The 23,845-nt window shown below is 40.6% G+C and overlaps 1 protein-coding gene across 1 annotated transcript in view; it reads right to left on the bottom strand.

Moving 5' to 3' along the window:
- The window catches only part of LOC310989010 (solute carrier family 41 member 1-like), a 47,213-nt gene extending 34,277 nt beyond the window's left edge, over window positions 1–12,936 (bottom strand). Inside the window, exon 1 of the mRNA XM_083975856.1 lies at window positions 12,863–12,936. The gene's annotated coding sequence lies outside the window, so the exon portion shown is untranslated. The remainder of the gene's footprint in view (window positions 1–12,862) is intronic.
- Window positions 12,937–23,845: the final 10,909 nt, after the last annotated feature.

The raw sequence follows: 23,845 nt of genomic DNA, 5'->3' as shown, positions 1-23,845 counted from the left end.
TCGATGTTGGCAGATATTGTGGAATCGGCAAAAACATATTGGTTTCAATCTCTCTCTCTCTCTCTCTCTCTCTCTCTCTCTCTCTCTCTTGCTCTCTCATGTACCCCTGGTTTACCTTGGAGCACCTGTTGCTGGTCACACCAGCAGCTGTTGGCCTTGTGATACTCCCACTACACACACACACACACACTCACACACTCACACGCGCACACACACGTTATCAGAAGTCACTTCAGGGGACACTGCATAGACTTACACTCATTTCATTTATGGCTTTTTCCCCCCCGTGTAAAACGTATCCCCAAATGTAGCCTATTACAGCTAGACAAACAGAAACACGCACAATTACTGTGTTTCTCCTACTCTTGCAACACTTCCATGTGCAATTCCAGCTTCAATGGCAGTCTCCTTCACTGTGTGTGTGTGTGTGTGTGTGTGTGTGTGTGTGTGTGTGTGTGTGTGTTAAAAAGAAAGAACATTTTGAAAAAAAACTCATGGTAACAAACTAATACAACTTTTAATTTGCTTATTGAACATTAGTCCAAACAACTTGTAATATTTACTTGAGAACATATAGTGAGTTGGGGATTATTTAATAGCCTGGAATTGGATTTGTATCTGGAAGCCATCGTCACACCATAACGACAAGCTTGCCGACAAAGTCTCAAATTCTCACCTTGCTGCCAGATGAAAACAGCAAATACATCAATGATGATGAAATGATGCTTTGCTTCTAATAAATGCTGGTCTTTTTGTCCAGCTCTTATATGAGAGTGGTCACAGTGACTATGTATCACTCAAGACACAGAAGTTCAACTGTCGTTTAAATGGCTTTGACGCTGTAAACTGTATTGGGACCATAGAGAAAATATCTTCTGCTCCTGGTGAAATTCATCTAGTTTTGGTGTTATCAGGCTTGGTATTTTCATTTCCAGTGTCTCATATGGATAACTAGGGCCCCACTAAACCTACTATTAAGGGTGTTGTTCCTCTTATCCCCTATTTATTTAGCTATGTAAATTCTGGAGGAGCCCATTGGGGCCTGTCATCAAGTTTGCACTGTGCTTATCAACTTTTGTTTTCCTAAACTGAATTTACTGTGAGACCGTTTTTATACATAATTTGTCTATCTGTAAGCGCACCTGCAATCAGAATAGTGCAGCAGTGCAATACAATCATTAGATAGGGGAAATTTGGAAAGAAGCACAAATGACAGTGCCCTGAAATGACTCAAGAAGAGGGATCCCCTTCCCCAAGAGGCCAGCTGAGATAAGCTGCCGGTTATTTTCTCCAGCAGCGGCCAGGAGTGACTTCCACTCAGAGCAGGGATGCTGTGTTAACACCAGTCAAAAGAAGACACAATGTGGAGGCACAGCTAAGCACCAGGGGAATAGGCTACTCATCATTGTGAGAGCAGAGCTTCTTTGTCCTGCAGTCTGCACAGTTTGCAGTGTTTCCCTCACTGATGATGAAAGTAAGATATGGTGCTGTAGCTGCTGTGGAAGTGAAACCTGTTCTGTCTGCTTCCAGTGTCCTTCAAAGCAACGTCGGAGTGCATCCTCTAAAGAATGGCAGGTTTGTTTCACTCAGTTTCTTTTTCCTGCATTGCAGTGACTTTCTTTCATTTCTGACAAACAACAACAACAAACAACATTAAATCAGCTCATCTGAATAGTGAACATGTATATATACACTGAACTCAAAGATCTAAAGCTTTTTCTACAGTATGTACACAAAAGGTCTATTTCTCTCAAATACTGTTCACAAATCTGTCTACATCTGTGTTAGTGAGCACTTCTCCTTTGCTGAGATAATCCATCCACCTCACAGGTGTGGCATATCAAGATGCTGATTAGACAGCATGATTATTGCACAGGTCTGGCCACAATAAAAGGCATGAGCATGTTTGGGATGCTCTGGACCCACGCATACGACAGTGTGTTTCAGTTTCTGCCAATATTCAGCAACATAGCAAGAGGAGTGGACCAACACTCAAGGCCACAGTCAAAAACCTAAACAACTCCATGTGAAGGAGATGTGTTGCACTGCATGAGGCAAATGGTGGTCATACCAGATACTGACTGGTTTTCTGACACCCCGGACCATTTAAGACTGGCCTTTTATTGCGGCCAGCCTGGCACACCTGTGCAATATGCATGCTGTCTAATCAGCATCTTGATATGCCACACCTGTGAGGTGGATGGATTATCTCAGCAAAGGAGAAGTGCTCACTAACACAGATGTAGACAGATATGTGAACAATATTTGAGAGAAATAGACCTTTTGTGTACATAGAAAAATATCTTTGAGTTCAGCTCATGAAAAATGGGAGCAAAAACAAAAGTGTTGCGTTTATATTTTTGTTCAGTGTGTATATGAACCAATGAAATTATAGCTGAAAATGAAATGGATCTAAGAAATAAAAAATATGATTTTTTTTTTTTTACTTGATCCATAAAAAGTGTCACATTTTACACTAATACTAAATGTCGAGCTACGGTAGTTTAAATATTGTGCTAACCACCAAGCACTGTGTCGAAAGAGTTTATAGTTTGGGCAATGAAAGGAGAGATCACTTGTTCTCTTTTCTAATCTGCTGTTGCTGGTATTGTCTGCCTGGCCAAACAAGGCAGAGCAGTGACACACGATTCGTTCAGAGCCAAACTCCAAAAATAATTTGTAATATTATCACAAAAGACATCTACCACTGAAATAATGACAACTTCTAACAACTACCCAAACTGGAGGACTAAAAGCCACTGGACTGAGGTCCAAGAGCCTCATCAAGAAATCTGAAGTTTCCAGCAGCAATTCGCCAAGCAGAAATCCCCCAAAGAGATGCACATCAACAGGAAGAAGAAGACCAAAAGAGAGCTGATGAAGATCCATAAATACACTAATGAGGAAACCATCAGCAGAAAAGGGATCACCAATTAGCAGCTGCTGGACCGACATCCTCCAGTGAAAGATTACAGAGATGAGCCTTGTGCAACAAATGAACTTCTTCTCCAGAGGAAGGTGGAAGAGCTGACAGCTCTGTTCAAAACTCAGCTCTCATTCAACCACAGAGCCCATTGTGACTCACCAGCATTGCCAAGAGATTGATATCAGCCATTAGAGAGAGAGCCAGGAGGATCCTGATCTAATGGACATTGCACCTGAAGAGATCAGCCGTGCCAAAACACAAAAGTCAGTCTGGGAAACCCACCGAAGGGCCCCAATCCAGTGGCAGCATCTAAACTGAAAAGCAACAGACCTTTTTTCCAGCAGACACAAAGAACCCAACAGTCGAGGCAGATGGCTGTCCACCCTGAGCTTGGTTCTGCTTGAAAATTAAATTAAAGGGAGTTCTTCCTCTCCACCGCTCATGAATTTGAACTTTTGATGATCTGACATAGCAGGGAAAGGCCTTAGCATGCTAATGTTTACTAACAAGGTGGTATGTGATAGAGTATAATTGACGGTGAGCTAGATTAATTTCAAAAGCAATGAGTGACCCCAGTTTACAACATAGAGTAAAACTAGAAAGTAAAGAAGTGACTAATGGGTCATAAAAAGAAGAAGTCTTCTGCTGAGGCTTCAATTAGTGAGACACAATCATTTCTTTTTTTTCCTCACGTCTGCAAAAAAGTGAATCACTGTTTATAACTGAATTGGTAAATGAATGACTTGCTTATTTGATAATTTTCACCACTTGTGGGAGCTCTGCAATATTAGCTCATCTTGTGCCTTGGTCTTGTATAAGAATTTAGCCCTAATTCCTCATTACATTTAATTTTGCTCACATGGTGCATATTTTCTGAACAAAATGTGTTATATCACTAACCAACTGACAGAGAAAAGCCTTGAGCCAAGTATAGGCAGATTATTTCAGCCCTGGTTGGTCTCTGGTTGTCTGGCCCATCATATAGCTGCTATTTATAATCTGCTGTGTGGTTTAACTTGTGGATGCCAGGGGATGTACAGTAAACAATGCACAGAGAGCAGTTGGCCAAGAGCATTTTTTTTTTTTTTTTTTACCTCAAAAGCATCAAGTTTCTCCAGTCTGACTGTGACTTTTTTCATCTTTAGTGATGATTTATGTGCTGTGCTAATGCTATCACATTATCAACAAATGAAGCTGTTCACTCACCCTGGATTGGTCTTTTTTCACAGAGGGTTTGGATTGGTTAGCCCAAACATTCCTCATTTTTTATTAAAGGCTCAGTGTGTAATAACTGGCAAGGTTTATGGGCAAAATCTGAATATACTACCCATGAATATATATAAGTGTATAATTGCTATAAAATAGAATTTGTTTGGTTTTCGTAGCCTTATAATTCTTTTTTTATATACACATAGCAAGGGTCTTGCTTTAGAGAGTGTTGCCAACTTGCGTCGCCATGTTTGTACGGCAGCCCGAACGGAAAATCCAGCAGACTTTTTGTAAAATGGTTTGGATCTTCACCTCATCGCTCCATGCTCCTGAAATACTCCCAGTCGTCCCAGTCATGGTAAACATGTTTTTTTGTCCTCAGGGGCCACCGTCATTTTGCCAACGGGAGGGGTGAGTACGAACAAGCGAGGGAGTGCTGCAAACTAGAATCTGAACGCTACATATCACGGTTTTACCCCCATATTACACACTGGGCCTTTAAAGGAGTAGGGGTTTAAAGTCTCATTCTGACATCATCATTAATTTCTCGCTCCCAGACCATCTCCTAGATACAGCTGTCACATGGCTATCAGTGGCAGGATGTAAGAGACATATCTAGTCTGCGTGCCTGCAGATACAGTACATTCAATATGTATGTGCATGTGTGAGGGAATGTGTGTCAGCTTTCACTGAAGGACTGTTGATTTGCTGCTGTCGAGTGTCTGTGCAGTTAAAGGGACGTGTTGCATAATGGTGCTGAGGTTAACAGTATGATAGATGACTGCAGCTCCTCACACAGTTGTTGTGTGTGCCAACACTTCAGCTCTGGGATCTTCTTTCATCACACACTCTTCAGTCTTTTATGGGCCCAACATGCAGTGTTTTGACGATTCAAAAGGGCATTCAAGAGAGTACTAATAAAAATGTACCATTAGAACCATCATACACAAACAGAAATTTTAAGAAATGCTTAGTAATTCAAACCTGATATTATTATTCACTGGATGTGATGTATTCAACCTTTTATTTGTTAGACTTCTTTTTTTGAAGCACAGATTTATTTCCTGTACAATACAGGATTTATTTCTTTTCAACTAGACCTTTCACGCAGTGTTTGCTTGGAATAAAAATACTTACACTAAGGAGGGCAAATTATGATTTCATGGTTCATTTAAGAGAGCAAAGTTTAAAAGAATACATCGAAAGCTGGACATAAAAAAAGTTAATTATGAGTGAACTAATGCCAGTATTATAAATAACTCTCAATTACTAATCTGGCCCCTGCAAGTGCAAGGGGATTCAGGTTACATGAGTCTGCTGTTAGAAATGATTGGGGTTCAAGCATCAGGGTCAAAGAATCTTCTGCTCGGCATTTTGGGAACTCATGCTGTTTGGTGCACCAGTACTACTTGAGGGGAAGCTCAAAGTTTTGAGGTCAGTTGGGTGGTGTGAGAAGGGTCAGTGGACATATCCAGCCTGGGATGCAGTCAGTACATTTATTTGGATTACTTTGCCACTCATAAACACACTCCTTGTTTTTACAGGCTGACTCACACTTCTCCTTTGTTTCCATTTCCAGCCAATAGTCACAAATACTTTTCACAGATGAGAGCAGCAGGTGTTGCTTGTTTTTTTCTTCTTCTACGATTACATGATCACAATTATGTTTTCCAGTTTGTTATATTAGTTCGTTGGCTTTTTCACAGTTGTTGTCCAACGTCCTAACTGCAACACTTATTTTGTTGTGCAGACACTTTGAAATGAACTGTACACAAAGACGGACGATGCAACTCCATTTCCTCCCACTGAACTAACATGAAGCCAAAAATATCTCCGATACGAGATGTGCCGTGTTGCACCTGTGCCACTTGGAGCCAGAGAGATGTTTGGCCTGGTGGAGCTGCAGTACCAAGACCCAACACTTGCCCTGCCCAGTCGGTCAATCACAGCTCTCAATCATGATGTCTCACTGTTTTATAGCATCAAATAACTAAATAAAAACAGAGACTTGAACATACAGGAGCTATATAACATGATGGAAACCAAATTTGTTCATCATGTTCTTTGATTTTTTTTTTTTTTTTGGTTCGTGACTTGTCTGCTAACATTGAGGGGAATGGCTTTATGAGCGATATTGTAGTCAGTCATGGTGGGGTGAATGAGATGTTTTGGCTTCACTTTTAAAAAGTTACTTTTATTGATACATTTATCTATGTCTTATTCATCATATGGACAAAAAAGTTGTTAATATTTTTTAGGTTTTTTTGGGTGTTTTTTGTGACAGAACAGTGAGATATTGATGGTCAGAGAAAGAGAAAGAGTGATGACATGTAACAATGGGCCACAGGTCAGAATCATAGCCACTGCAGTCGGAACAAATCCTACATCCTAAAAGTATCACCTTTGCCACTACTGCTGCATCTATAATACATTAATATGCTAACGCTGCTAATAATAACATTACTACTACATTACAAGCACCACCACTACAAGCTTGTGGAAGTTAAAAGACTGAAAGATAGTTCAAAAAAGTCGATAACAAGCTGCAGTTCTCTTATATAATGAAGTGAGCAGACTCTTTGATTCCTCCCACAGAGCCAGCGGCCTGCTGAGAGCAAAGGGAAACAGGCCAGAGTGCAGAAAAGGTTGTAAAACTGAGCAGAGGAAAAAAAAAAGAAAAACATCTACAACTCGACTCTGCTATCACATAGGCCTGACAAAAGAACCACAAGCTGCACATCAATTAGTATTTGTATTTTAATGTTGCTGGTATGTCAGTATTACCATTTTACTCCCCCCGCTTCCTTCTCTCTAAACTACTGGATACATTTAAAATAGTTGTTCTGTCCTTGTAAATACATGTGAAATCACTTCCACAAAACTTCACCATGAAGTTTGTTTTATTCTGCCACAGTCTACAACTGATCCAGGTCATTAAAACATTTCCTGCCTCCGTCTTCCTCCAAAACCAAATTCACAAATCAAGAATGAATAAATCGTTTGTTGACTTGTTTCCTTTAAAGTCGCTGACTGTGCAAAACTAGTAGACAAAACCAAACTGGTTCGATAACGTGGCTTGTCCAGAGGGGGTCTTGCCACCAGTGGTGGTGTGATGTGTCAATGTCTGTGCAACACTAAAGTGTCTTCACGCCTTTCTATTGCCAAGCAAACTGCATCGACTGGCGCAACACACACATACAAACATAGCCCACCAGCAACATGGGTCAAAGGGTGTATGGCCTCAACATTTCTCAGCTCTCAAAGTAAGAAGTCTGCGGAGCCTAAGATCCTCTTGAAGGTAGACGTAAGTGGTGTTTGTGAGTGTGTATTCCCTGTCTGTGTGTGTGTGTGTGTGTGTGTGGCTTTGCTTTGAGTGTGAAAGTACTCCCTTGAATGAGGCTGTGTGACCACGTCTGCAGTTTCTGTTTGGAAATCTGCTTGTTTGAGTCCAAGCGTTAAGTACACAAAATGACGCAGAAGAATGTCACTGAACCGCTTCTCATTTTCTTTCTGCAATGACTCACACTCTGAAGGACCATCAAAGTGAATGTATCCGAGGGGGAGGGAGAGAGGGGGGCGGCTGGGGAGAGAGAGTTTTGTTGTGCATACAACAGTGGAACCTTTTCCTCTCTTTGCCAAGTAGCATTCACAGTCCCAGCAGGACCTCAGGCTGTTACTTGATCTAATCAATGGCAAAGCAAAGCTGCACACACACTCACAGATGGTAAAACCAGATCTCCTTTGTAGATTATAAAAACTTCACTCAGACTGTACACACACACCCACACACACACACACACACACACACACCTGAAGTATTACGGCAGATTTGTGTGTTGTAAGTACAATAATCATAATAATGATAACAATGGTTATTTCTGACCTTTAGTAGTGTTTTGTGCTGCTGATACTGAACAAAATGCTACATTTACAAACGGCAGTGGAGTAACTCAGGGGTGGTCAGGTGAATGGTGGCCATAGAGCAGTCCTGTCTGTGCTTTAGGCGAGAAAGTACCTTTGATTTAGCTTTTAAACATAATCATAAGTAGGTTTCAAAATGCCGTAGTTTAGTTAACTGCAAGTGGATATTATGGTGCAAGATCAGACATTGCTGTGGAAATTAACTTATTAAAGATACTTTCCACCATAAAAAAAATATCTCAGTTCCTTTTCTTAAGGGAAAAGCTAATGAATGAGTTTGAGCCAGCAATATTAATTCTATTTATTTATTTATTTATTTATTTATTTGTTTTACTAAATTGAAAAACTAAAAACTTTATATAGGGTTGGAGATCTTTTTCTGAAGCATTTTTACTGAATTGCTTGAAATCCTCTTCACACCCTGATTGCAATTAATTAAATGCTTTTTCACAAGAATGAAAAAGTCAGTCACCTGTGGTACAGACAATCCTGTAAAAACACCATCCAATCATTTTGAACACCACATTCAAGTCAATTGGATTATGATGTGTCGTACCACTCTGTGCACTAACCGCGTGCATGCTCAACATATTACGATGTGGAAAAACCACATCGTACCACACTCCAGTCACACTCCAGTAGGTGGCAATGTACCTCTAAGCTGGTTGCTGGATGGTTTCTTATGATGTTAGATGTTTTCTTACCCATGAATGAGCCATGAGAAAGATCTGGCGGAAAGTTAGCGATGCTGCGCAGTGAAGTCTCACTACACGCAACAGTATCATGGAAAGCCGCGTTGCTCACATTGGATTTACATTGGGTTGCTCCACGGAGGTATGGCCTTCACGGTGTGACCCAATATAGTCCCAATGTAAGAGTGTTTGTGGGGCTGCACCTTCATGTGAACCCAATGCTGAACAAGCATTGCACATTGCTGAGGTGTGGCTTCAGAGAGAAACCTGAGAAAAGGGACGTGGACTTTTTAATCGTGTATTTCAAAATTTTTCCAGGATCTCCTATACCTACCTAAACACCAAAACAATGAGTTGAAAGATATAAAAAAAAAACAATTCTGTAACACTGAAGGAAGCTTCAAAAAGATCATTCTCTGTGGTTCTGTGGTTCACTGCTGATTACACCAATTTGCAGTCATTTCATAAAGCAATTTTATACAACAACATCAATGAAATAGGGCTGACTTGGGCTGAATTACAAGTTTTACAGTGTGTAGATGCCTATACTACCACAACAATACACAGTTGGAGGACAATACACTCTTTCTTGAACCGTTCAAGTTAAGATATTATTTTGGTCAGAGTGGCCCCACAGTGGTCAAATTTGCATCCATATGTTCTAAAATACTGCGCAGAATTGGGAAACCATCCTTCACTTAAACCTAGCCCCACCCCGTGCGACAGTCAAGGCGCCTTAATGCGAGGAAATGCAGTTTCTAAGAGAAGAAATAACTCAGTCTTTCTTACTCCTGCTTAAATTCTGGATAGGCATGCTACACCCTCAAATACTCCCAGAACCCCAGTGTGGGGTGGGGGGGTCAGCTAAACTGTCCTATCATGTCACATCAAACTTTGAAGTTTTACAAGTGTATGTGTGTTGTTGGAACAATCTCCTGTATTTTATTCCAAGAAGAATTCAAGTGAATTAATATTTTTTAAATGTGTAAAGATTTTAAATATTCACCCTGCCGTAAGACATAGCGATACTATGTACAGTATGAATCTGTGCCATTTGCCCAACACATCAAATAAATTCTTTCTTCAGCTGGTTTTAATGAGAGGCTCTTAAAGTGTCAAACACAAAACTTGAGGGAGCAAAACACTCGTGCGCATTCCCCAAAACATAGAAACCATTTTCTCACTCCCATTCACATAAAGATCCTCTCTTAAATCTATTGGACAACATCCGCCCTGTGAGATGTGCTGGTTATGATTTTCTCTTCTCATTGTGGTTCTGGAGTGTGATGTGATGGGATCATTTTACTCAATGAATGGTTTCTTTTGGAAATGTGCAGGGCTGGTCTGACATCCATATAAAAGTGGAGAAAATTGACCATGGAACGCAAACGCACACACACACACACAAGTGGCAGAGAATAGCCCGACCACAGAAGAAACTGTAACGCTAACCAGGAAATGTTGGCCCATGATGACAGGCTCTGGAAAACAGATTTTCTCACTGGCCAATACATCTTCTTACATAATTCTCCCACAGAAGTATTGTGCATTATAATAAGCAACATTTTGAGTCTGTGAGTAAGTGTGTTAAACAGCGCTTTAACTCTTTGGCTGACTTAAAGCAAGCAAGCAGAGCCTCACGGTTTTCTGCCAAGTCGAGCCTAATCAGTCTTTTAATTGGCCCGAGCCATCAACAGCGGTAATAAAACTACAGTCCACTCTCTGAATGTATTATGTATTTCCTCCTCTCTCATATACACAGATAAGTGAGTATAAATACACAAACACTTCTCTACTTACAGATGCAGCCATATGCGAATGGTTGCATAAGCACACACTGTCTCAGTCTCTGTCTCTGTAGCATGTGGTAACATTTAAAGCTCTGCCTTTAAGACAAAACTCAGGCACTCATACAGCTCTCACCCTCTCTCCTTTTTTTGTCCATGTGTGTGTCTGTGTGTGCCTGTGTGTCTCTCCCTCTGTCTTCTCTCTTGGATGCCTTAAACTGAAGTCTTCGCAGAGGTCTCAATTTCTATACATTCCTGTGTAACAGAGAAAGCAGATATCCCAGGAGAGGTCCTGTTTTATAACAGAAACTATCCCAGGCCTCAATATTGAAGGCTCTTCCTCCAGGTGAAAAAAAAAAGAAAAAAGAAAACAGACACATATAAACCCAAATATAAGAGTCATCTGCATGACAGGCAAATACTTATGCAAATTAAAAGAACATGGAGAAAAAAGAGTGGAAAGTGAATGTCTTAAAACTGTCTTCTCCTTTCATGCTTTGGATCTGTACTTTACTATAGAGTTATTATACAAAGAGTTTGATACAGACTTCTTCAGAGATGCCAGTTGGGGAGAGTGGTAGTCCCTTTTTACTTTGTTGTTTTTGAGCTGTCTTGTGTGATGTGAGTCGTTTGATTAGACTATTGTTATTTACATGATTATTGTTATTTACATGAAATTTAAATTAAATGAACTTGAAAAGAAGATGAATATAGCAATGGCAAATGTTCTAAATATTTTAGTGGTTCTAGTTTGAGTCTCTTGATGTTTTAAATGTCTTCAATTTGACTTTGTGATTTCAATTAATTCAAGCTTTGTGTCTTCTGTTTGATTAGAATACATTTACATCATTATATTATTAAATTTACATGTTAAATTAGCTAATATGATTACTTAAGATAAGAAAATGTTTTGAGTGAATATTTTATGTAATAAAACTGCAGTTATTTTCTTATTTGTGGTTGTTTAGTGTTGCACTTGACCCCACCCGGTGGCTCAACAGCAACATTTGACTTCTCTGAAATAAATCAACATTGTAGGCTACTCTTTGTGTAATATGGGGCTGAATAAATTTATGAAACATTAGTAGACATGTGTAACTACAACATAGCAAAAAAATACTTATCTAATTGAATCAGCCCCAGAGAAATTCAGAAAATAGTCAAAAGTGTTACACTAGACTCCACTCTCCCCTTTATACTTGTAATAAAATATTGTGTTGGATTATTAGACACCTTTCATTGTGTCAGTCTGTATTGTCAAAGCTCAGCGTCTGAGTGCAGCACTAAGAGCAGGTCACTGACACTAACCACTTTAATATGTTGTTTTATTTCTTGGGCCTGATGGTTTTAAAAAGCAAATAAGAGTTTTCACTGTACTGTGTGCAATATTTCATAGGGAGATGTTTTTTTCTATTCTGCTATATTTACTGATGTAGTTACTGACTACTTTGCTGAACATTCGGTAGACATATTGCGAGACGTTCAATCGCAAGGAGGTCTTGCGGAGTCGAGTTGGCCAAAAAGGACGTGAAGAAGAAGAACGTCACATCAACGCGAGTCGCAACCATACAGTCTATGGTCGCAACCGAAAGTTACGTTTGATTCAGTACTAGTACAAGTTGCCTTGTTCATCAACCTCTGGTCCACTAGATTCCTCCAGTGAGGTGACCTGTTAGGAGTCCAAAAACTTGACATTTCTGTTTAACCCCAGAATACGTTTGCATTTTTATAATATATGAAGATCTTATTCATCAATAATATCAATGTTGCTGGTCTTCCTAAATATGTGTATTGTCCAGTTAAGTTTTTACTAAAATCAAATATATATTCAGGTCTAAAATAATATAATGTCTACTGTTTTGTTATGAGAGAGCATGTCATTTGATTAATATACTTGTCAACTGAATAGCTTACTAAGACCTCCCTTGGGCCAGTATTCAACACTTTGAAATGACTTTTCAGTATAGAGACACCCACTATGAAGTGGGTTAACTTCAAATGACAAACATAGATACATTTGTCTTCATAGATCATTCATAGATGGATTTTAACAAGAAAATACTTGTCAAAATGCTTTGTGGAAAGTTCAAAAATTTTATTTTATTTTATTCAAATCAGCATCATGTTTGAATGTATCACCTAATGATCTGCTGGTACTGTACCAACCGCCCACCGCCTAATATACCACCAACAGTTGAATAAGGGGAGTACCAGCACTTTTTTCCCCCCACTTAGAGCACTGAATCAAATAAAAGCCGGGGCTACTATTTCAGAATTTACAGTAGCCTATACCTTCCAGTACACACAATAATAGACTCTTCACTCACCTGTGGCTGTAGGTTTGGACTCTGGTTCACCGTGGCATTTTCTTGAGGAACTGATGGAGACAGCAGCAGTTGGGCACGTTGTCCTCTGCCTTCTTCTCCTCTCTCTTGCTGTTGGTAATTAAAGATTTACTTTATGTGAAAAACTTAAGGCAAACTCCCAAATTGTTTAACACAGTCCAAAATAACAAATCAAACTACTCACCCTCTGTGATTGGTCTCAGTGTGACAGATAGCTCAACATTTCCACTCTTGCTCTGCTGGCATCTCCCAGGTGTGTCTCATCAGTGGCTAATTAGTCTCACACAGCCAGACCACTCTCTCCAGCTCTGTCAGAGCGAGTTCAGAGCAGCCAGACAGAAGACTCTCCTCAGTGAAAGACAGATGAAAGCTGCTCCGAGTTTCTCAGACTGTGAGAAATACTGTAGGATTCTCTGGTCTGATGAAACTAAGACTGAACTCTTTGGCTTCAAGTCTATGAGCTTCATGCCTATAGGAAACCATGGCACTGCTTGTAAAGGCAATCCTGTAATCCAAACTTCCTGAAAAGCTCCAGATAGCCTATGATGTGTGCAGTTAGATTGCCACACAACCAAGGAAACAAATATATTTTATTTATAACTTAAGCAGTATGTAACATGAAAATAGAGTATATTCGATTACAACAGACTCAATTGTTCTCTGACCTCGAAGTGGGATGAAAAAATTGATAATAACTTGAAGCTATTTGATACTAAACCACTCGGTTTGGTGCTCTGAAAACCTCCAATATAAGGAGTTGTATCTTTATCTTTGTTATACCGACCCACCTTAGCTGACTCTATTCAACCTGAAGGAGCGGCGACTCTACCCCGAGCTCCCTACAGATGGCCGAGCTCCTCACCGTATCTCTATGGCTGAGATAACCTACCTTACGGTGTATAACCCTATGGAAAATCAAAAGAAAAGCACTCATTTATTATTATTTTATTTTATTTTTATTTTCTTATTTCCTGTAAGAAATACATATTTTTGTGTGAAAAGAATGTAAAAGTAATGTTTAAGTGTAAAAATATGAATTAGTTTAAGTTCACTTACCGTTGGGAGATCCAATCCGTGATCAGGGTGAGAGTTTGGCCGGAACCGGAAGAGGAGTCACAGGAGAAGCCACGAGGAGCAAGGGAGGAGAGAGAAGAAAAAAAGGAGAGTTATGAGCTACATGGCGGCGAAAAGTTACATCAGAGCAAAAGACTTTGAGAAGTAAAGACGCTGGCTGAGGAACGTACGTCGAGACAAACGGACAGTGAGTCTCAGAGTGACTGTTCAGTCAACGCAGCATTGTGTTTGATTCTAAAGGAGCAGTATTCTGGAAAAGAGTGTTCGATGAGAAGCGCAGCTAAAAGCTAGTGTTGCTCACGTTAGCTTACCTGACGGGTGTTCACTGCTGAGCAGCTCACTCAGCCACTCGCCTCAGTGAAGCCTGTTATCCTGCTGTGTAACTGCATGAGCGGACCCGCGGTGAGTGTCTACCACGGACACTACCGGGAGAGCGTGAGGAATCGTCTATGGCCCAGCAACATGGTGCACCGCAGAAAGTTGAGTTTTAGTGTGTCTCAAATTGCATACTTGTCTTGAGTGTGCATAGCGCACTACATTTTCACACACGGCTCAGTGTAAACGCACTTATGTACTCAAACTCAAAATATTAAATGTAAGTGCAGAAGTATGCGATTTGGGACACACTATTTTTGTCCTATTGTTTTCTTTTGCACTGTGGCTTGAAGCAGCCATTGTGGTTTTCCGGCTCCCACGCACGCAAGCAGTGCACCTCAGTAATAGACCACTCGTCAAGAGGGCGCTACACGGAAGAATAAAGGAAACTTTATTTCCTTAAATAGAGACATTCAGGACCACGGTTGAAGATTCACACCAACAAGACAATGACCTTGACAATGGCCAATACAATGCAGGGGTAACCTTGGGACAACGTTTGAAAATCACAGTGTGGTGCAGACAGGACCCTGATTTGCATATCTGAAGAAACCTGAAGAGGCTGTACACTGGGGCTCACAAGCCAAGTTGATGATGCTTGAGGGGATCTGCATAAGAACATCTTAAAATCCAAATGAGAAGATTCTATGAAGTCATACCCATGAAAACTGAAGTCTCTAATCGCTGTTAAATCTGTACCAACTAAGAACCAAGTAAAGGGTTTACTTGTGGCAAGTATATTGTGATATTCAGTTTTTCAATCAAAAACAATTACACTGAAACCACTTTAACATTAGGCTGCAAAAAAAGAAAACATGAGAAAAGTCATGGGGTCTGAAAACTTTCTGAATGCCCTATAAAAACTCTTCAAACTAATGTCCAGGCTGTAATTACAACTGGAAAACTCCTGCACAGCTAACTTGATACTTAACCACATGGATGTGCCTGAAAAAGCAAAGTAATCCTCCCTCTCGTCAAAGTCCATAATTCAAGATAATGAAACCCAAATTCAATGGCTATACTACTATTTTGTCAATGCAGTGTGATTATAACACGGTTACAGTCACCACAGTGACAGTGTCGGTTACCATCGTGCATTGGACATGAACCCACTGGCGTCCAATTTCATTTTATTGCAACACACAGTGAAAGAGTTCAGATGCAGCTGGTGCTTTACTCACTGACACTTCAGTGGAGTGGATGTTTGCTGACACTGTGGCATGAGTCCAGGTTTTCTGGTTGAGTGACAGTGTTTTTAACCAGCTGACAGCCTCGTTGCTGATGCCCAAAAAGCCAGAGGAGCTGCAGGCCTGCTCCTGGCGAAGGCCTCGCCAAATGAGTACTGAATTATTTGAGTCCTGGGGTAAGAAACCAGGCTATTTTTTATCCAGGCTCCAAGGCATTGAAAAGCTTTTGGAGCACACCCTTAGAAAAAAAAGAAGAAAAAGTTAAATAAGAATCTGTCAGCTGGATGGAGCAGCTAATGGACTTAGATTGATGGTCAGGACAAAGCTCTGCTTGAAGGCAGCAGAGGCAGTATGGCTGCTCCTTGCCCCCTTTAATTGGCCTGATTTACCCCAGAAGCCAAACCCTAAATGGAAAAAAAATGTCATTTCACCCAGAGTTAAAAACCCTCGAGCCTCCATTAACACTGAGTTCCATCTTTTCATCCGCACTTTCTCCTCTAATGTGTTTAAGGGTATTAGCAATGAATCTTGGTAAAGTGGGCTTAACTATAAAAATATTGTAGAAATACATTACAAGTACGTTACACTACAACATCCAGGACATAGCTTGTTCCTCTTATACAACTGAAGCCAGTTCTATTATTTATCCTGCATTTAAGTTCTAAGTGGGTTGGGGATTGGGCCTTTCTGCCTGGGAGTCAGGAGGCGCAATGAGATTGCCTATCAGCGAACACACTGAAAACCCCTCCAATTCAAACAAACACTTGGCAGTACATGGCACTGCAGCAATTACACACTCACACACAAGATTCAATTTGATCTGGTGAATGGATTGAGTGTGCAAGTGTGTGGCCCGGTCTGAAGGGCTCGTCTGACATGGGACACAGATGGGAAGATCATAGAGAAAAAGGAAACGAGGGATAAGGGATGACTTTGTGTCTGAGAGAATAAGAATATTTATCCTTTTATTTTTGTACCTGAAAGATGCTCTGTTTCACACAGCAGGAGCTCCGAACTGATATCTGAAGTGGGATTTGTACCAGGCTTACAGTGGACACAAAGTACTGCTGTGTGTGTGCCAGGTTTCTGACTGTGTGTGTAATGTCCAACTTGCAGTATCTGATTTGGACAACATGCAGGAAATTAAGACCAATTACAGGTCTAAGATTGGCACTATCTAAAGTCCAAAGTAATTCATTCAAATCATGTGTTTACAGATCAAGCTATATGCAAATCAAATGCATGTGCTCGAGTGACTGCGTGTTTGTGAGGAGAGGGAATAAAAGTGCACATAGAGGTATGGGCAGCGGAGCGCGTTCACACTGGCCTGACAAAGACCTTTTTACTACAGGAAAATTAATGAGCTACTACAGAACATATGATTCAAAACAGAATAGAAAAACGACGCTAAAATCTCCACTGGTGGCTTATAAATGCCGCTATATACGTAAAACAGCTTCAGGTTGAGATATTTAGTTTCCAGGTCCTGCGTGCTGCGGAGCCGCTGCCAGCAGCATTAATAAAGAATCGGCCCCCGAGTTTGTTAGTCAACTGGGCACTGAGCTGAGAGGGCTGGCACAGCGGGCTGGAAATGTGACTGAGGAGGTCACAGGTTCACATCACAGGTTAATGAGGAACTTGTATGATGGAGAACACACACACAGTTATTCAGCCAACAGGAGGTGTTTCTTTGCCTGTGTGTGTGTATTTTTTAAGTGTACTGTACAAATGGCACACAAGTGTTCTTGTGGGGCCTCTAGCAGGCAAGGAAAGAGTGAATTTAACTTTCACTCATTTAAGCCCAACTAGACGGAATTTATTATAACAGAATTTTGATTTAAACATTTAATTTTAAGATTGATTTAAAATTATATTATACCACCACACACTATTGAGTTAGCAGACATGTATACAAATGATGTATCAATTCAGAGTCTCCAATTCACATAAGTGTTGTGTAATGGCTGTAAATTGACTGTTACTGAGGAAAATTGTTCGAAGTGTTCAAATGTCAGCTCACGCCACATTCCTATGATTTGCAGGAGCAACAGGAAAAGAGCAAAATGGCTGCTCTTTCCATTCCAATTCAGTATACCTCATATACCAATTATGCTCCTTGTCAAATGTGTCACAACTATTCATTTGGATTGAAGAATGAAGTGATTGATGATGGCCATTGTTGTTTTTTGTATTGAGTACAGTTTGTCTTGCATCGGTTGCATCTAGCCTCTATTAAGTTGCCCCATAAAGTTTCTTGTATAGAAAAAAGTTTATTGTCATCTAGCCTCTATTAAATTGCCTCTTATGGATAAATAAAGTTTATTGAATAGAAAAGGGAGAAGTAAATACAATGACAATGTAAATGAGGTAAAAACCAATAAATTGGTTACTGTACTGATATCACAATATACACCAACAAGATAGGGAAAGGTTAAAAAATAAAGATAAATACATGAAAAAATGCCATCAAAAATACTTCAACTGTTAAAATAATACAGCAACATCACAAATTACCATAACTGTAGCCATAATTGCTGTTACATTACCATTTCACGATCATAATCTTAGAAATTGAAAGAAAAATATTTTTCACATGCAGAGTCTTGGGTTGGACAATAATCAAACAATCTACTGTGATGATTATTCTAAAACCTGTTGGTTTTCCAAGTTTGGCACACTGGCTCATTGGATAATAAAAAGTGAGGTATTTGGTCATGTGCTCTCATTCCTAGAATACATGGAGATTTTAGAAAACACTCATACCCAAGTTTCAAAGCTGGGTTTTATGTCTCAATCTAATGCCTGCCAGCTGTATCCTACTGTACTCTAGCTGAACCAAATCAAAACTCTGGGTTCACAAAGTCCTTTTCTCTCAAAGATAGTGTTTATCTATTAGTTTTACTACAGAGCAGCTATTATCTGAGGTCCAAGGAGCTTTTGGGAACTCATGGGCCCCAAGTCGGTAACTTTCCAAGCTTGGCTCAGTGCTTGTACTGCAGTGCAAGGAATGCAGTGGTTGTTTTAACATTACAATGGCTTGGCAGGACTCTCTGTGGTCAACCACTTGGTCCCAGACACCCTCAGACATGCCCTGCAGGGTGCCTCCAACAACACGCCTCGGAGAGTGGAGGCAATCAGAAAGATAGGTTCTACAGACAGTAAATCCGAGGAGCACAGTAGGGCATCCCAGAACTTGTTACCTGAGACGAAAACATCACAGCGATACCATAAAACAAGTTGCACACCATATCAAACTGGGGAAGAACTGGATGAAAGGCATGTGAGGAATGTAACCAACATTATATTGGAAGATTATTAATAAACCAGACGGGTGTATAAAGGATCAGAGAAGTAATTTTAATCACAGGTGAAATATTGACTCTGACTGAAATCGTTTCTCATGCATGTGATTTTATACTGACTCCTTCCTGATGTTATTGTCATTTTATCTCTGTTGGTCAGGAACAACAGGTAAAAGCAGTTATTAAAGAATTGTAGGTGGTGATAGTCTATACTTACTGTAAATTGCAGAGAAGCACACAGAAAACTATGTAATAATCTGTTCTACAGTAGTTTCTGATTTCCTGTGCATGTGGTATCTGGAAGCTCACCACTGAAACAAACACATACTTTAAAAAGAAAGACTGTGATTTTATTTAGAACATCAAGGGACTGTAATTTTTATCAAATGTTACTTGAACTGAAGTATTTTGTATTTGTTGGGGACTATTTTCAGTGGTTGATGGATACACATTTAATATGCAGGAGTTGTCACCCTGGTTTCCTTGAGGAAAAGTCAATAGGATTAAACTTTCTTTGTCACTGAGCTTTTTCTACTGTTCGCTTAGCAGGTATATATATATATATATATATATATAGCTGGAAGTAAACTCACTCACCTATAAAAGGCGTGCTAACCAATTTATGAAGCGGTTGTTAACCGCTTTGCGAGGCGGTTAGCATCGTCACCTCTGGTGCGGGAGGTCGCGGGTTCGATCCTCACTCAGGGCAAGTCCAAACCAAACAACATCGGTCACATATATATATATATATATGTTTCCTAACACCTAACATCGCAAAAATTAAATGAACTACACCATGGCATACACATGTCTTCTATGTTACCACTGCTAAACTTTGAACTTGTCATCTATTTGTGGCAAGGTGAAGAGGGCCCGGGCGGGTTTCGAACCACAGACTCCCGGGTAAGAGTCATGCACGCTAACCACTTGGCCAAAGGGACATCCCCTTGGCCAAGTAGCCAGGGCGCATGATCAATTGGAGGCATAGTGACAGGACCCTCAACTGTCACATATTATTATAGTAGCTAATAGTTTGACACAATAAGGCTGTAAAGGTTATCTAGTGAGAAAATCACGTTTCGTGGTCCACGTTTAACATCCCCTCACAGCCTCTGTATTCTCATTTGGCCACTTGTTACCAACCGGCCTTGTATAATCGGTCATATAAAAGTTTAAAAAATCTGGGGTATTTACTGATTTATTTTATGCTGTAGTATAAAATACTTAAGCTTGTGGAAACCACAAACCTTACTTCTGGCAGTCAACCAAAAGCTCATTAAAAAAACCAAGAGACTGTGAAAGGAGGGACATGTAGGTGAAAAATATAGCATAGTTAAGTTTCAATAGTGAATATATCTTTTGTTATCTTTCCTAATATATTTTAAATTACAATTTTAGATAACTTTTAAAATTTAAGTAAAATTACTATTCATTAAAACATTGGCTTTATTTTAATAGCTCTGGCCAGTGGTTCAATCGGTTGGAATAACATAGTACTAATCAAAGTAATTACAGAGAGCTGGAAACGCAGCAACATTACTAAAAATAGTTCCAGTAGGGAACAATACAATTGGTCAGACAATCACTCAGACAACAACAGCCCTCAGCTGGTCAGACGTATTTCGTAGAGCAGATGAAGATGGATGGTTACCCAAACTGCACATTATAGAAAGTCATAAAAAGCTACAGTTACAGCTATAGTACATTGACAATTGACAGAATGTGGGGTTGAAACGGCTTGATGAATATGCATCATTAGATTCAAACCATGTGTGTGCTGATGGTAACAGAGATATGAGTTCTGCCCTGATTGAGCACTACACCGTCAGACTCCAAATACCCAGTTGAAAAGAGGAAGTATAAACACTGATACAGCAGAATCAGATATATTATCCTTTTAATCCGGTGGATTTTTCTTCCATGTCAAAACCTGGCATCAACATACAGATGGTTTCAAGCCGCAAGCAGAAATACGAAACAGGCTGTGGAGGTCTGGTAAGATCTGACTTCTAACACCTCATATGCAGCAGCACCAAAACATGAGGACAGACTTTGATGTTTGGAATCAGTGGTGTTCTCCTTTCATTTGTGTGCAAATGTTCAGCCTGCCAGACCTAACTCGCTGTAAGATAAACAAATTTCTTTCTCTACTTGTATCTTATTGAGACTATTTTATTGAGAAATGTCAGCAGAATGCAGATTGAGGTTTTGACCTACAGTTGGGCTTTACAACAATCTAGTTTATCTGATGTGTGTTCCAACTGCACACTGTTTAGTTGTTACAGACAGCAAATATTTCCAATTGCTACAAAATTCTGACTTTGGGACAGTGTGTCAGTATGTGGTTTCTGAAGCTTTTTGACCGCCCTACAAGGATTTTGGTTGATGCAACTTCATTATGGGTCTGAAGGAAATGCATCATTGATGCTGCGTAGAAGTAGAGATGTTTTGATCCATTTCTGATTCTGTAACATGGGTATCAGCCAATACTCAGCAGCAGTCCAATGACAATTTAACCCCAAAATACCCCGACTCAACCAAGTTAATACTTAACGTTAAGTGAAATATGAACAGATACGTGGGGGGCAATTGCTTAGTGGCCAAAGACACATTGATCAACCACATATGCTGGTTTGCTCACAGTGTTCTTTTAAAGAGGAACAATGTAAGATTCTTACCCTAACTTAAGTATGCTACATTTTTCCTTAATTAAACAGCTTTGGAGTAATTGTCATGGTTTAATAAATGACTTGTTACTTGTTACAAGGGGAGAAGGAGGCTCTCTGCCTTCGACCTTTAGCTTCTTTTGGCCGAAAACAAAACTTACAAGATCAGCGCCACCGACCCGGTGTCCCGGGACAAATCCACCCCGTGACCCATAATATCTTGTTTATGACATTTATGATAAGACCACAAAGATATATGATCAGTAACTTTATCTACCACTCTATTGATTGTTTTCTTGCCAGCTTCATTAAAAACAAACGGTGAAGATGGAAAAACTGCACTGGCTAAACAAATAAACAAAAACAGACAACAAAAAAATCGAAGATTCTTAATAATTTACATAGACGTCTGAAAGGACAGTAAAATGGGCACACAGACTGTTCTATAGCAGCAATAGAGTTGATTTCTGGGAAAACTGCCTTTATCTATGGATGTAAACTAAAACTTTTATGAAAACATAATGGGCCCTAGTTTGCTGGCGCAGCGCAGGTGGCGCAAGGTAACGCAGCCGGTCTAATGCAAGTTTCGACCAGCGCAGCCGAGCGCAAAGTCAGATTGGAAGATTGGCAGATCGCTCTGCGCTGAGATAGGCGTGGCCGCGCAGCAGGGGGAGGCGTCACAGATTCTGCTTGGTGCAGTGGAAGTTTCGTCCGAAAATGTCCCGCCGAAGTTGCGCTGAAAGCTCGCCACCTCCAACCAGGTCTAGTCTCAGCGCAAGGCGAAGCGCAGCAGGTGCAGTGGAAGTTTGGCTGACTGACCTGCAGTGCACACACGTCACCAAGACCTCACAGGCAGATCTCCACAGTTCCAGACACATTTCAATGCAATAAATATCCACAATAACCACTATTTAATGCAACTAACGGAATCAACACGTGAATTTATATCTATATAGATTGTCCCGTCACATCTGACGTCAGATCAAAGCAGAGATCAAAGGCTGTCGGCGCGTAATGGAAACTCCACCTGAATTAACACAGCAGGGACGAACTGGCACTGAAAAGCAGCTGTGGATGTCCCAAGCAGGACTGAGGGTGGATGACTGCATGTCGCTGCCGTGTTGAGATACCACTCTGCCCTTGTGATGATCGCTGTATTTATTTATTTACTTATTAATTCATAAGCACGTGCGACCGCATCACGCAGCCGTAATGAAAAACAAAACACAAATCATCATCTCTCTTAGTCCACCACCACTGCCTCGGTATCAGATAGTCAGTATATAGCCTACTACAGTATATTCAGCATCTCTATCACAGAGAAAAAAAGAGAAAAAAAGAGACGGACAGAGAGAGAGCGAGAGGAGGACAGAGAGAGAGAGAGAGAGAGAGAGAGAGAGAGAGGGAGAGAGAGAGAGAGAGAGAGCGCGTCCTTGCTGATTTCATCCACATGGTGTGTGTTTATGTTGTGATTAGTGTAGCCTACACCTCTGATCTTATACACAGGGTTTGAATAAATGTGAGTTTCTTTATTAGTTTATTAGTTGTTGTTTCTTAGATTGCGTAGGGGTTCTCAGTGTATCAGATCAATCCTGGTTAAGTATATTAGTAAACTCATTATTGGTCACTCTGAGCTCGGACCTCCGGGGAAACAGCTGTTTCCTCCGGGGAGAGGTTCGGCCTCTGGCGTCGCTGTTTCCTCCGTCCATGTCCAAGTATAAAATGACAAACTTGCAGCGCGCATCACCCGCCGCGCAGTTAAAGGTGAGGAGAGGAGCTCCTTTGATTGGTGAAGATCTGACTCGGCTGTGTCAAACCCACTCCACGCCTTTCTCTCCTCCTCCCGCCCTGTCTCCTCCCTCTTCACCGTTTGCGCCGGTGGGAGGGACGAGGGGAGCGGCTGCGCCGGTCTAAGTCTGACTGCGCGGCCCACCAATCTTGCGAAATGGACCTGGACCACACCCCGTTGGCGTGGCGAAGCTGCGCTGATCACAGACTTCACCTGGTCGACGAAACTAGGGCCCTATGTGGTAATGGGCTATTGCAGATAATTACTCACTTGCCGGATTCCAATCAACATTTTAAAGGTCTAGTGTAATAATTGGCCAGGGTTATTGGCAAAATCAGATTATACTATCCATGGATATTTTTGGATAAGTGTACAGTATAATCGCTATAAAATATCATTTGTTTGGTTTTCGTAGCTTTATAATTCAAGGGTCTTACTTTAGAGAGTGTCACCATCTTGCGCCGCCATGTTTGGCTGGCTGGATTCTCCGTTCGGGCTGCCGTACAGAGAGCACGTTTTCGCGAGTTTCATGTTCATAAATAATCCAACATAGAAGAAGGAGGAAGGAAAGA

Source organism: Trachurus trachurus (genome assembly GCF_905171665.1).
Source record: "Trachurus trachurus genome assembly, chromosome: 7".
Classification (NCBI taxonomy): Eukaryota; Metazoa; Chordata; class Actinopteri; order Carangiformes; family Carangidae; genus Trachurus; species Trachurus trachurus.
The sequence above is the reverse complement of the archived record's forward strand: the minus strand, read 5'-3'. Positions and strand labels throughout refer to the sequence as shown.